The 12,767-nt window shown below is 46.1% G+C and overlaps 1 protein-coding gene across 6 annotated transcripts in view; it reads left to right on the top strand.

Annotated features, from left to right (window-relative positions):
• The first annotated feature begins 946 nt into the window (after nucleotides 1-946).
• PAM (peptidylglycine alpha-amidating monooxygenase) overlaps nucleotides 947-12,767 on the top strand; it is a 150,103-nt gene continuing 138,282 nt past the window's right edge. For all 6 annotated transcript variants that reach the window (XM_063321334.1, XM_063321333.1, XM_063321332.1 and 3 more), the window contains exon 1: nucleotides 947-1,100. The gene's annotated coding sequence lies outside the window, so the exon portion shown is untranslated. The remainder of the gene's footprint in view (nucleotides 1,101-12,767) is intronic.

Below are 12,767 nucleotides of genomic sequence, written 5' to 3'. Positions count from 1 at the left end.
TCACCGTACTCGAGTACGCTGGAGTTCAACAAGCTTCCAACAACAATCAGCATGTCTGCCTTGCATTCTTCAGTAAAAGGCTGTGCTATTCCCGGCGCCCACCCCCCGAGGGTTACCTTACCCTGGCTCCCCGCGATCTGCCGTCAGGAACTCCCGCGGGTGACTCGGGAGCTGCCACAGCTCCGCCACCAAAAGCCCCTCGGGCTCTAGACGGGGCGAACTTTCCCACCCTACCAAAACCCTGCGTTTCTCCTCGTTTTGAGCCGCAAGGGCGCGCCGGGCTCTGCTACTGTTCACCGAGGCACCGCGGGTACGGAGCCCCGCGTCCCGGGGCAGCCTTAAACCCCATCCCGGCTGAGCGAGAGGCGTTTGCGGGGCCTTTCCACCACTTCGCTTGCGACCCCGCATCCCCCCCCACCCCATCCCAGCCCCGGGCACTGACCCTACGTGGACCCACCACAAGACGCGGCGACAGCGACCGCAGGCAGCCCGGAAGGCACCGGGATGACGCGGACCACGGTGGGGTCGGGGAGAATAAACCCCGCTTCACCCCACCGACCCACTCTCGGGGAAATCACTAGATTCCCGAAAGGAGCCGCGACCCTCTTCCCCCGGGTGTCCGAGCCGGCGCCGGCGGGAGGGCAGGCTGACCGACGAGCCCGCCAGCACGGCGAGGGGGGACGACGAGGCGGTTTGTTCCCTTTCCCCACCAACAACCGGCTCTCGCCCGGCTCGGACCCCGCCACCCTTCCCCGGCCCGGCTGCGGGACCGGGACCGGGACCGGGACCGGGACCGGGACCGAGCCGCGGCGAGGATAGTCCCCCCCCACCCTGAGAAATGCGCAAGCAGACGTGAGAGCCGCCTCGTCCCCCGCGCCGGGCGGGGCGGGGCGGGGCTGCGGCGTGGGGGAGGCGTGGCGTGGGGGGCGGGCCGTCCCGCGTGGGGCGGGGCCGGCGCGGCGGCAGGAAGGTGGGGGGGGTCGCAGCGACAAGCCCCGCCGTGTCGGTGTCGCCGCCGCCGCCGCCAACAGCAGCAGCAGCGGCGGTGCTGAGGGAGCTCGGCTGGGAGCCGGCGGCGCGGCGCGGCTTGGCTTTCTCCCGTGAGTTTCGCGTGAGCCCGGGCGCTGCGTGGGGAGGAGGAGGGAGTTGGAGTTGTCGTGATTTCCCCCTGCGGCGGGGGCCGGTCCCTTCTCCCCGCGTTGGAGGGTCCCCGGAGGGCGGCTGGCCGCTCGCCTGCCCCGGCCGGGCTGCCCCTTCCCGGGCACACGTGCGGCGGCGCCGCTCTCCGCCGGGCGGGCCGCGCTGCCCGAGGCGCGGCGCCTCCCCGCGGGTGCCTGAGGGAGGGCGGCCGGCGCCGGGGGTAACTGCCCGGGGGCGGCTGGAAGGCCGCCGGGGGGAAGGCGCGGCTGTCCGTGTGCCGGGTCCGGTTTTTCCCCCGGCGGGCTGCGGACTGCGGCGTTGGGGGCGGGGGGCGGTACTGGGGGGAGCCCCGTCGTGCCTGCCCCGGCCGCGGGGGCCGCCGAGCTCTGCTGCCGCCTGACGGGGTGGGCGCGTCGAGGTCTCCCCCGAAGCCCCGCCTCCGCCCGCCGGGGCTTTGTGTCCCGTGGAAGGGGGACGGGAGGGACGAGCTTCCCCGGGGCACGCCGTCCTCTCCTCCTGACAAAGTTTCCTTCGGCGCTGTCAGCCCCGGCTGCGGCGGGGCGAAAGGGCGGAGGGCGGCCCGGGGGCCGGTTGCTGCCGCTCGTCATGGGGTCCGGCTTAAAGGGGCAGCGGCGGGTGGGGAGCGGGGAGCCCGGGCGGGATTCCGCCCGCCCGCTGCGGCGGGGGGTGGTGGTGGTGGTGGGGAAGGTGGCCGGAGGCGGGGGGAGCCAGAGCCCCTGCGGAGCCGGCGCTTTGCCGTTGGGGCTGTCAGTCCTTCCCCTCCGCGTCCAGCCGTGGGGAGCCGTCAAGTGTCGACGTTTTGTTAGTCTTGACTTCCAGCTGTTCGGAGCTTGGTGGAATGGTTCCCATTAGTCCCTGGGAGTGGCTTTTTCTTCTTTCTTTTATTGCTTTTTTTTTTTTTTTTTTTAAGCTTCCATTGCGCATTCTTTTAAAAACTTCCCCGTGAGATCTTATGCGTTACTTTTGAAAGATCATAGAGGCAGCGAACGGTCTGGGTTGGAAAGGGACCTTAAACATCATCTCATTCCAGGGTCCCAGGCGGGGACACCTCCCACTACTAGAACAGGTTGCTATGTTCTGCGCGTCAGTCTCTCACAGATTTTGGCTTGCATGTGTTTTTGAGCATACCAGAGATGTTCACCTGCTGGTGGGTAGCCATGCTGTGAGACTCGGGTGTGGGAACATGTGGGTCCCGAGCCTTTCTGGGACGGTGACACCACTCTGGGTTCTCAGGCTGTCTCGTGGACACCAACACGGAGGCGCGGCATTGACGAGTTGGTGAGCATTACTGCAGGCGGTTTTCAGATTGCCAGCTGCAGGCTTGCAGAGGAGCGTTTTGACAAGTTCCAGTGAAAAAGAGAAATCGCTGGCATTAATTGGAATTTTTAAGCTACTTAGTAAAGGCTAAGTGTTTGTTTGGCGTGGAAATGGAATTCTTCTCGGAAGAAGTCAGGCATTTTAATATCTCGAGTCTCTTCATGACATGTCACTTGATATGAATAAGGCCTTTTGTTTTCTTTTTGATTTGGGGTACTTCTGTGTCTTCACAGGTGTTCCACCATTAAAAGCATCAGTAATAAATCTAGCTGTCAGAAAACTTCAATCACAAAATCTTAAACCCAACTTAATTTTTTTACATGATTTATATGTTAGACTCTTAGTTATATTTCTGGCTTGCACTGTAGATCTGAAGTCAGGAGTCTGTCTTGTACAGTAGATCTGAAAGCAGGAGATAGTTTTTGAAAATAACTTTACTGGAAGATTGATGTATGTTTGCCGACTAGTGCTTGCAGGGAAAAATGGAAAGCAGGTTGAATTTAATCCTCATGTACTGAGATACTTTCTTTGATGTGGTCATCCCATCGCTGTTGCAGGTGAAAATGGGAGATCTAGGAGGTAAGAGCTCATAAGTAGCCAAAAGCAGTTACAGAACAGAGGGCCCTTCCTTTGACAAATGGAGGCAGAGGTCTGCACAAGCATGTGCTCAAGCAGGCTCAAAATAATTTCAGAGATCAGATCCAAAACACAAACCCACCATTTCGTTGCTTTATCTGCTTCCTTGTCAAGTGAGATAAACTCCAGGCTGCTGAGTGTCAAATAAAACAAGATACGATTGAATCTGCTCTTCTGGAAGTGATTTCCCTGCATGTGGCTGATATCACAAAATGTTCAGTTTGAGAGGAGTTTTCTTCTTGATTCCTTACGTATGAATCCTAAGGGACTGTGGTGTAAAATAAGACAAACTTAGTCTCATCATATTGCTTCCATTTTACATGTAGTCATGCCTCAAAGGGAGCCAAGAGGTTGGGATTTGTTCTGCAGTTCTCATTTTAGAGCTTGACAGAAGTATCCATGTTTCATACTCAAGAACAATGGCACATGCAATGAAATGAAGACTACATTTAAAAGTCATACTATAACTTGCCAGTTTTCCATTTAACACTTAATTGGATTTGACCATTACTGGTGATATATGAGATGAATAAATCTCCTGAGGTACTTACATGTATAATAGTACTATCAAAAATTACAGCTATTCATACAAACAAAGATTTGAAAAATATCACAAATCAAGCCAAACAACCTGGAAAAATTATTTCTGGTTTATACCTGAAAACAGTTTATAACAATTGGGATTAAACACTTCATGGAGTAGGTTGTACCGTATCTGCCGTATTCTGTACGGTAGGTTATACCATATTAGTCCTCTTGTATCTTGAGAATGATAGCTGGTGCTGGCTGCTCTGAGCAAATTTTTGTTAGAATAGTTTACCAGCCTGGTCTAGAATGACAGTATGTATAGTCAAAGTATTCCCAATAATTTTTTAAAAAAATCTCGAGGTGTTGTAGTTCAGTCTAATGCTAAAGTGACAGAAAGAAACATTGGACATTCTCTAACTAGGGAGCCTAATTGAAGTTCTGTTTTTTCATGCTGCAGAAATTGGGAAAACAGCCTGCATTTATTTGATTGATCCAAGGCACAACTAAGTATTTTCTGACTACATAAAACTGTAGTTTGGAAGAAGATGGAACCATTGAGACATTTAATATTTGAAGGACAGTGCATGGTAGCTTTTCTTCTTCTCTGCTTGATATTGCTCCCCCCCCCTCCTTTTTTCTGTCCCTCACCCCCTTTTTTTTTGCCCCCCCCGCCCCGGCCTCCATCCCCTCGTCTCTTTCTTTTTTGTAAGGCAGTGAGAACATGTAAAATTGAAATGCTTTGGGCTGCTGGAAGACCATGAGGTGTTACAACATAGTTTTTAAGGAATAACCCCACTCGTTTCTCTGTGGTAAGTGGAGGACTCATTTCTAATGTCCTCTTAATCTTACCTGTACTCAGATTCAGTTCCTTCCAGTTGGCCAAGGTAAGGAGGAGAGGGGTTTGCCATACACCGCCCAGAGGTGTTGAATCAAACTAAAAGTATTTTTGAAATAATGATTCAACGTGTTCCTACAGAAAGACCTAAAAATTTTACTTGAAAAATATTTTGATTCAGTATCTCTCAACTTTTATGGGTTATTTTATAATTTGTGTTAAATATTTCAATGCAATTCTGTAAATTTGCTACTAGAAGTATGCGGGAATGAAAGTGTGGAGCGCTTTGTGTGTTAAGATTGTGATGAACTTCTGGAAGCATAAGGTGAAGTCAAGTAAGATTATGAGATACAACTTGTGACCATGTGAGCCAAGAACAAGTACTGACAAAGAAAAGTAGTGTAAATATAAAATGGGAAGCAAAATTCATGTTTAGTGCTTTTGAAACTTACTGTTCTTTGGGTTTACATCTAAAATTTGCTTTTATTATTATTTTTGAGAATCACAAGCTGCATAGACACTCTTTCTCATCTCTATATGAGAGTGTGAATGAAATGTTAAAGTAGCCTCTGAAAGGATATGTGCAGATTGTCTGTGAAGAGATGCCAAAAGAAAGCAAGCTTTTCTGATTTAGTTAACAGAAACAAGCTGCCTGACCTCTGTCTAAGGAAGATGCTTAGCAGTCATTAGTTGGAAGAGCTCGGCCTTAACAGCACTCCACGCACTGTGAGCACTTATCATACTTTTTACAGTAAGGGGTTTTCTCCCTCTCCTTCCACCCATCAATTTATTATATTATTGTTAATAAAAATACTCAATTGGAGGAATCCACTATTTTACTCATAGAAAAAAAAAAGTGTGTTTTGCTGAAACTGAAAGGCAATAAAGGATAACCACGTCTGTTCCTGCTGCCGTGATGAACTTCCTACGTTTTATGCAACAGATGTCACTTGGCAAATGGTCTGTTTTAAGATATTGTCGTTCTGCAACAGCCAAACAGGATGTGTAACTAGATGAAGTAAAAGAGTTTAAAGTGCAGCAGCTCATGATGGATCACTGGATAGAAGGAAATACGACTTTTAGTTTGAACAAAACCAGTTTCAGTAAATTGTATTTGTTACCTCATAGATTTCTTTCATCCTTTCATGCTCATGCGTTTGCAATCCTGTGTTTGTGAAGACCTGGACAGATGGGCGTCCCATCAGTCTGGCCAGGATTACTTGCAGTGGCAAGGGGAGCAAGGGATGCTGGCTGTCAAGTCCTCATCTTGTCTTTTGGGTTATTCTTGACTGGTAATGATGTTGTATGATCTTTGTTGCGTTTATGTTCCCTTTTGACAAAGAATGCCAAGGGGGATATTGAGTCTTATCGCATATTTGCAGTTCCAGGCATGTGGTACAGTCTCACGCTCCACCAGTGCCTGCCAGTTCCTTTCTGTTATCAGTACCTTTTCTTGGATTTTAGGACTCTGCTTGATCTCTTTATTTGCAGCAAGTGCGCCATTCTTCTTACTCCTGCTCTGCTGTTTGAATCTGTGTGGCTGTACCTTCATGGTCCTGCTGTACTAATACAATATTTACGATATAAATTTCTACAAAAGAAGGGTGTCTCAAAAGTTTATAGTCTGTTTTAAGATCACCTGTCTCTCTGTCATGGTCCCTAGTGTGTAGGGTTAATCAAGGCTTAAATAACTTCAAAAAGTTTGCTTCTGACACTCCCACTGAATGTTGTAAGTGGCCTACTTGTTTTCAGTCTTCTGTGTTAGCGTAGGCCTCAGGTCTTTCATATTCAGGAACAAAAAGGGATTATTAGTCTTTCATACTTGGGAACAAAAAGGGATTATGAAGAAATGTTTACAGTGAACATAAGACTTGTGAAACCTTTTTTTTTTTTTTTTTTTTGGCACAGGACTAGATTAACCCTAGAGGACCACTATAAAACTATAGAAGATTTGTTTCTCTTTTATCCCTTCCACCCGGTATAAAAATTAGGTTTCTATTAGCTGTATATTTACTTCCCGTTGCAGGCCTGCAAATAATGTCCTTCAATCCATACGATAAAACAATTATTCATCTTAAAAATGATTATCCACAGTATATTCTTTCTCGCTGGTTTCAAAAATGTCTGTCTAATTTCCAGCCTAAATTATTCACGGCCTTCATATACTCATTTGTTCTTGTTTAGTCGCATTCAGTAGCTTAGTTCTTGGTTCTTTCCCTGTGATTGGTGTATGCTTCGGTTTATTTATAGAGATCATGTTTACTTTTAGACTTTATGTTGCTAGGCTGAACAATCCAGACTCTCTTTGTCTCATTACGTACTGGGAAAATTAAGACCTTGTTGGGTTTGGCTTGGAGAAGAGAAGGCTGAGGGGTGCCCTCATTGCAGTCTACAGCTTCCTTGGTGGGGGGGCAGCGGCAGGGGGTGCTCAGCTCCTCTCTCTGGTGACCAGCGACAGGACATGAGGAAATGGAATGAAGCTGTGTCCGGGGAAGTTCAGATTGGACATTAGGAAAAAATTCTTCACTGAGAGGGTGGTCAGTCCTTGGAACAGGCTCTCCAGAGAAGTGGTCACAGTACCAACCCTGTCACAGTTCAAGGAGTGTCTGGATGGCACTCTTGGTCATATAGTTTAGTTTTAAGTAGTCCTGTGAGGAGCAGGGAGTTGTACTCAGTGATCTTTATGGGTCCCTTCTACCTTGAGATGTTCTATGATTCCAGTAGCCTTTTCTCTTACTGCCTACAGTTTGAACACAACTTTCTTGTACATGGTGTCTGAGACTGTACTTGATATTGCACATGAAGACAGTGACACTAGTGTACGCAGATCTCTAACAGAGAGAAGTTGAAATTACTAAATACCACTTAGATTGCTTTTTATTGTTGCTGTTTGTTGAGTACATCATAGTGGTTGTGATCATGTAATCACCTGATACATCTGTTCTTTCCAGCTGATGAACTGGTAGCTAAGAGCAGACAGTCCTGAATTGTTTGGCATAAAAGCAGAAATAAAATAAATCGATACTTTTGTTGTTTTGATTCTCAAAATTACCCGTTTCTTTTTTATGGCACTCTGATCTTCCTGTGAATCAGTAGTACCACTTTAGCCCGTCTTCAGCAGACTCTGTAGGTTCTCCCCTATATTTTGTGCCAGTTTGCTTTATGCAAATACTAAGGCTATATTTTTGAAACACGCTTAGTTAATGAAACTCAATCACTTCACGCTTGTGTCAGTGCTAGTTGCAGCTGTCTTTATTTAACCATGCATACTGATTTATTTATTTTTTATCTTCTATTCCAGTTTCTTCGCATTTAGTAATATTCCATGTTGTAGTATACATGAAAATATACTGAATTTCACACATGCGCCCCCTGCCCCCAGCCAGCTCTACTGCATTTTCTTCTGTCTGGGGGAAGGATTTTCTCTTTCATCAAAGAAAGATGGTATAATCTTTCAAGATAATGTAAGTAAATTCATATTTCATTTCTTCTGCAACTCTGTCTTTCATTTCCCTCTGTCTCTATTCTTTCTTCAGAATCGGTTCCATTTCCTCTTCTCTTTGATTCTGTTTTATTAAAAGCATCTTCAGTGAAGCTAAAATGAATTCACATGCAGATACATAGATGTTAAGTAGAAATAGCTCCAAGGTACATTTCTAAACTACAGTATGATGGTCAGCTTTGTGCACTTAAAAAGGCTGTCTGATACTTCCCACAGTAAGTTTCTGAGATCTGTAGCTTATAATGTTGACAAATTATTAAGTGTTGCTGACAAAGTCTTCCATGTCAGGGCTGAGGTGTTGCTTTGCTGTGAAGATAATAGAGGACCAAGAAGCTGAGATTAGAAGAGAACTTGAGGAGAAGTAGGTGAACGGAGAAGAGGAGTTGAGATGAAGGTAAGGCTGCTGAAGCCAGTCAGTGCGCAGAGAAATGTGGCATCTGTAGGTACTGTTGGGACCATGACCCAGTGGGGACATACAAGCAGGAGACAGTGAAATCCTGTGAAGCCTGGAGATGGGATGACTAGGATGTGGGTCAGGTGAGGAACTGGAAAACTGGAATAGGAGTAGAGTTTATATGAACTATTGGCTAAAAAACTGCACTGAAAGACTGCAAGATTGAAGACTCAGTTAATGGTAGAAGAGAGGAGGAGGCAGGAAAGAGAGACTGGAATAAGACATACATTTAACCTGTGTTGCAGCAAATGTGTTACTTCTCATATCTTTGTTAACAGATACTTAAAGGATTACATCGGTAATTATTGAGTATAGTTGGGTGCTTTGTTCTGTGAGGTTCATTAACGTGCATTCATAATCCAGCATCAGTGATACACAATTACACTTGCCTTCCTCATCCACATCTTTCCAGGAAGCCACAGCCTTTTCTTCTAGAAGCAGATACCTGTTTGTCATCTATAATTCCTCCCTAAACCCCTTCCCAGTTGAGTCAACTCTCTGTGAAACTACACCTTTACATCTGTTCAGGTACTGGAGTTGGTTGTAGTCCAGTGTTTTACCTACAACAACAGGGCTTATTGCTTTGTGACCGTTTTTTGGTTCTAGAGTGCCAGCGATTATTTTTGCTTTACAAGTCAGCTTTGTTTCTTTTCTCCTTGAACCTTGTTCGTGAGCCCTGAAGCTGAATATTTACAGGAGTGAAGAAAAGGAACTTGAAAACTGATCAAGTCAGCCTTGCATGCTTACAGCAGTCCATTTAAAGAGGAGGAAAAAAAATTATGAAAGTTGGCATTTGTTTTAAATCAGCAGTGCTCTGTTGCAGGCTTCTATGCTATATTCTTTAGTTTTCCATGGATTATTTATATTCAGACCAGTTAAATTGAGTTGGTTTTAATTCCTTTCTCGAGCATGTTGTACCCTGAACCCAAGTTAAGGAGCTGGATTGCATGTATTAAGAATCCCAATCTCATTATGGAAGAGATTAAGGATTTCTGGTGGCTTCTAGTGCATCTTTTTATCCTGACTTAAAATAGCTTTTTATTTCTGCTTGTTTACTGACATTTGTGTTGAAATAGTGTTACTGTATTTTGATCACAAAATTATTAATTTTTTAAGTACATTAATTTAGAGTACTCCTTTCAGAAGAACTTTCTATGATAACTAATTTTAGAGAACCTACCTATTCCTATAAAAGCTATTCCTATACAGCATAGCTATTATTATGTGTGACAGTTATGAGAATGTTATTTTAACATCAATTTCTAGTTTTGTTTCTTTTTGACAGGAAAAATGTGCTTACTAATCCCTTTTTTTTTCTTTTCATTTTTTTTCCCTTTGACTCTCTCACCCAGCTTTCTCCCTGTGAGATTAGTGTAGAATCACAGGATGGTTGAGGTAGGAAGGAACCTTTGGAGATAATGCAGTACAACCTCACCCCCCTCGTGAAGCAGGATCAGGTAGATCAGGTTGCTCAGTCTGTATTCAGTCAGGTTTTGAGTACCACCGTGGATGGAGACTCCACAGCTTCTCTGGGCCAGCCTCATAATAAGCAAATATTTTCTTTTGTTCGGACAGAATTTCTTGTGATTCAATTTATGGACATTGCCTCTTGTCTTGTCAGTGGGCACTGCTTAGAAAAGTCTGGCACTCTCTTCTTTGATTTCACCCCAGCACAATTAATCTGATATGTATATGCGTTGATAAAGTTCCAGCTCCTCCCCCGCAAACCTCCTCCTCTTCAGGCTGTAAACAGTCCCATCTCTCCTCATATGGCAGATGTTGTAGTCCCTCAGTCATCTTTGTAGCCCTTTTCTAGACTTGTGCTAGTACGTCAATGTCTCTCTTGTACTGGGTTGCCCAGAACCTGACACAGCACTCCAGGTGTGGCCTCACCAGTACTGACTGGAAGCCGAGGGATCACCTCTCTCAACCTACTGGTGATGCTGTTCCTCAAGCAGCCCAGGATGCCCCTGGCTGCTTTTGCCATGAGTGCACATTTCTGGATCCTGTCCACCTTGTCCACTGGGGCCTTACTGCAAAACTACTTGCCAGCTCGTCGGCCCCCAGCCTGTACTAGTGCATGGGGTTGTCCCTTCCCAGGTGCAGAACTTCGTGTTTCCCTTGGTTGAGCTTCATGAGGCTCACGTCAGCGCCTTTCTCTTGAGGTCCCTCTGGGTGGCCACGCGGCCCTCTAGTGTACTGACCACTCCTCACAGTTTGGTGTCATCTGCAAATTTGCCGAGGTTGGACACTGCCCCACCAGCCCAGAACATTAATGAAGTTGTTGAATAGGCCTGGAGCCAGTATCCACTCCTGGAATACACTGGTAGTGACTGGCCTCCAGGTGGACTTCGTGCCACTGATTGCTACAGTGCTTTCAGCCTGGCATTTCGGCCAGTCCACCTGTCTGTTTTTCTAGACCGTATTTCACCAGTTCTCTGTGAGGACGTTATGAGAGACTGTGTAAAATACCCTTGCTTGGGTTTAGTTAGAATACCACTTCTCCAAACCAGCGTGTTAAATGGCTACTCTGGAGATTCACAGGAAAGGAGAAAGCTTGTGTGAGGGTTGTGAGTCCACCTGCTGCTACATAGTAAGGGTCCAACTCTAGCAATGGCTTGAGGTTGCTTTTGCTGACAGTAGCTTTGCATGCCTGAAAATGTGTTTCTTTAGGATGTGATCTCAAAATCTAAAGTGGGCTTAAATTGTTAGTTAATAAGACAAAGTGATTTATGTGAAAATACCTTCTGATATCCGACAGAAATTGTCTATGTAATCTACTCAGGAAGGACAATTATCTTTCATATTTTTCATAAGTCACAAGCTGTGTTCGTAGTGGCAGTGAGATACTGTGGTCCTTCTTTTGTGGAATGGACCTTAATAACTCTATCATGCCAAAGATGTTTTAGCATTATAGTTTGTATGAAAGAAAGAGTAACTCTTACTGATGAGTGATCTGTGTTTGTTTCTGTAAGAGGTCAGTAGTACATGGCAGTGGTTGTAAAGCAATCTCTGCAAGGGTCATCAAGGCATGGGGGTCTTCCCACACACCCCCCTTTCCAAAGCTTCCTTTCCAGGCATCCTCAGATTTTGACCAGCACAGACATCTCATAAAAGTTATCCTTTTAGTTCCCACCAGAGTGTCCGTTGTCCCCAGCAGTACTCTGGGCAGGTGGGAATTTGAGCATTGCTGTAACCCGCAGGTTCCGATAGATGTCGCTGAGGCTTCTGGGGAGGATACCCAGAGGATGGAAAGCATAACTTTTTATGAAATATATGTTGCAGAACATATTAAGGGGTATTGGCTAAGTGTTCTGAAATTAAGAATGCAGTCCCCAGCACCTGGACCAATGTCTTGGCAGGGATCACTGTAAACAAGAGTGTTCACCCAGCGCCAAGATACAACCACTCCTCTTTGGTTTCAGACAGGAACCTGGTGCACACTGCTGTATGGTGATGGCCTAACAACAGTTTGTAGGTGGTGTAACCTTGGACTCCTGCCCTGCTGTTCAGATTTACTAATGCTTGTGCCAGCATTCTTGGCCAGTTCCACCACAGTGTGGGTGGATGGAAGAGTTCATAATCGGTTTTTTGGTAAGGCTCTGCTAAACTGGCACCACAATGTTGGTGGGATATATGATAAACCCATGCTATCTATTTTTCACCACCCCACTGCTGGACCATTTGTCCTGGAAATGACAACCATTATCTGATTTAATACAAGTAGGAATACCTAACCATTGGCTCAAAAAGTGAAGGCCTTACATAGTGGTCTTCTGGTCCGCATGGGAGGTAGGCAGTAGAGCCAGGTAGATGTACACGTATCTGCCATCACCACTATTTATTGCAAACCTTGGCCTTTTGGAAGTGGCCCCATGTAATGTATGTCAGATATGGCCTGGGGCCACCCAGTGCTCTGTCTTTCCATAGGGCTGTTTTGGCAGTTTTTTTGCTTCTATTAATTTGCAGATCTTGTATTCTTAAAAGATATTTTGAATGGCCTCTCAGCAGCAAGAAATGCCTCTGTTTTGTCCCCATTTGTAGATAGCACCTACCCCTGAATAATTTGACTTCTTATGAGCCCACTTGGCTAACGCTTACTCATTGGGGGATATTGCAGAAACACATACTAACACATAGGTAACTGACCAGCAACAGCATTGTACTCCTACTCTGGCTCGCCATGATGTGAAATGTAGGCATCTACATGTTTTGCCCAGAGAGCAATGGTGTTACGCTTGCTCTCTAGTGTTTACCAGATCCTGTGACCAAAGAGGTTTGCAGTGTGTCATCCAGTCATTGGCTTGTCATTTATTAGCCTACAGTGTGAGACC

This window comes from Chroicocephalus ridibundus, chromosome Z (genome assembly GCF_963924245.1).
Source record: "Chroicocephalus ridibundus chromosome Z, bChrRid1.1, whole genome shotgun sequence".
NCBI classification, from domain to species: domain Eukaryota; kingdom Metazoa; phylum Chordata; class Aves; order Charadriiformes; family Laridae; genus Chroicocephalus; species Chroicocephalus ridibundus.
The sequence above is the reverse complement of the archived record's forward strand: the minus strand, read 5'-3'. Positions and strand labels throughout refer to the sequence as shown.